Source organism: Petaurus breviceps, unplaced genomic scaffold (assembly GCF_028583685.1).
Source record: "Petaurus breviceps papuanus isolate PSGF00001 unplaced genomic scaffold, PetGlider_PUasm1.0 90925, whole genome shotgun sequence".
Classification (NCBI taxonomy): domain Eukaryota; kingdom Metazoa; phylum Chordata; class Mammalia; order Diprotodontia; family Petauridae; genus Petaurus; species Petaurus breviceps.
In genome coordinates this window covers 24,016,819-24,017,968 of record NW_027187380.1, presented here as the reverse complement: position 1 = coordinate 24,017,968, position 1,150 = coordinate 24,016,819, and the positions used below count along the sequence as shown (strand labels likewise).

Below are 1,150 nucleotides of genomic sequence, written 5' to 3'. Positions count from 1 at the left end.
TACTAAAATAACAAAAGAGCAGCCCTCATCTATGGAGGCTAAGGACACAGGGTAGTCAATTGTGGGGTGTCAGACCTTGGTTGCTTTTATAAACTTAGTAGGTAAAGAGAGATCTATACTTTTCTGTTCTCGGCAGGTCACTGAGAGAAAATTTTTGTAGCTGAGAAAAAATAGTTCTTCTGAAGGCCTAATAATAGGTTGTAGTAGGCACCTTTGTCTTTTAAAGGGATTCTCATAAATTAAGTTCAGCAAGAAAGGCAAGGTGGTAAAAGTGCCTTGAAGAATTGGTGATTTCAAAGTGTTGAGCTGAAAGTAATGTTGATTGTGCTGGGGAAAGCTGCCACATACAGGAGCCTGGAGTTCTGTTACTTACTGTATTTTAATTAAAAAAGAAAGAAAACTTAATAATTAAGTCATCATATTACAAAGAGGGTTTCATTGCACCAGAAGGGAAAAAAAAAGACATTTCTCCCATCTCTTAAAAAATTTCCTTAATGTTTCTGGGTCTGTAGACTATTTTCTTCCCAGAGACAGGAGGTTACGATCATAGATCTTTTGAGCTCCAGGATAGAGGGAGAACTTAAAGAAGGCATGGGGGGAGGGGAAATTGAGACATTTTCAAAACATTAAAACCTTGTGTCTAGGGATAGATACTCCATGTCTTTAATATTTAACACATGGGAGGATTTGAACACCTTAGAACAGTTTAGTGGCCACGAGACATAGGTGATGTGTACAAGTCCAGCTAATGAAAAGAGTCTTGAGACAAGAACAAGGGGTGAAGTTTCGGATTTTCATCTTAATTGGATTGGGAAATGCCTTCTAATTAGGTGTCAGGATTGCTTTCCCCTTCTTCGCTAGAGCACCTAGGCGTCTACTCACAAATCTCTTTCCCCTTCATCATCCATAGAATCAGTTCAATTGCATTACCCAGCTGCAATCGTAGTTGTGTATATAAAACTCATTCAAACTCACATTCATGCACACATCCACGCATGTGTGTGCTCAGGCTTGGGCTAGCTGGAATCTTACCAGTTCAACTCACAGGTATGAAACCACCTACTCCAGTAAGCAGGCTAAAGCTCCCCAGGGAAACTTTAATTCAAAGAGACGCCTAGGTGCTCTAGCGAAGAAGGGGAAAGCAATCCTG

The 1,150-nt window shown here is 40.2% G+C and overlaps 1 protein-coding gene across 1 annotated transcript in view; it reads left to right on the top strand.

Annotated features, from left to right (window-relative positions):
- The first annotated feature begins 1,025 nt into the window (after nt 1–1,025).
- AXIN2 (axin 2) overlaps nt 1,026–1,150 on the top strand; it is a 46,881-nt gene continuing 46,756 nt past the window's right edge. The window contains exon 1 of the mRNA XM_069076584.1: nt 1,026–1,047. The gene's annotated coding sequence lies outside the window, so the exon portion shown is untranslated. The remainder of the gene's footprint in view (nt 1,048–1,150) is intronic.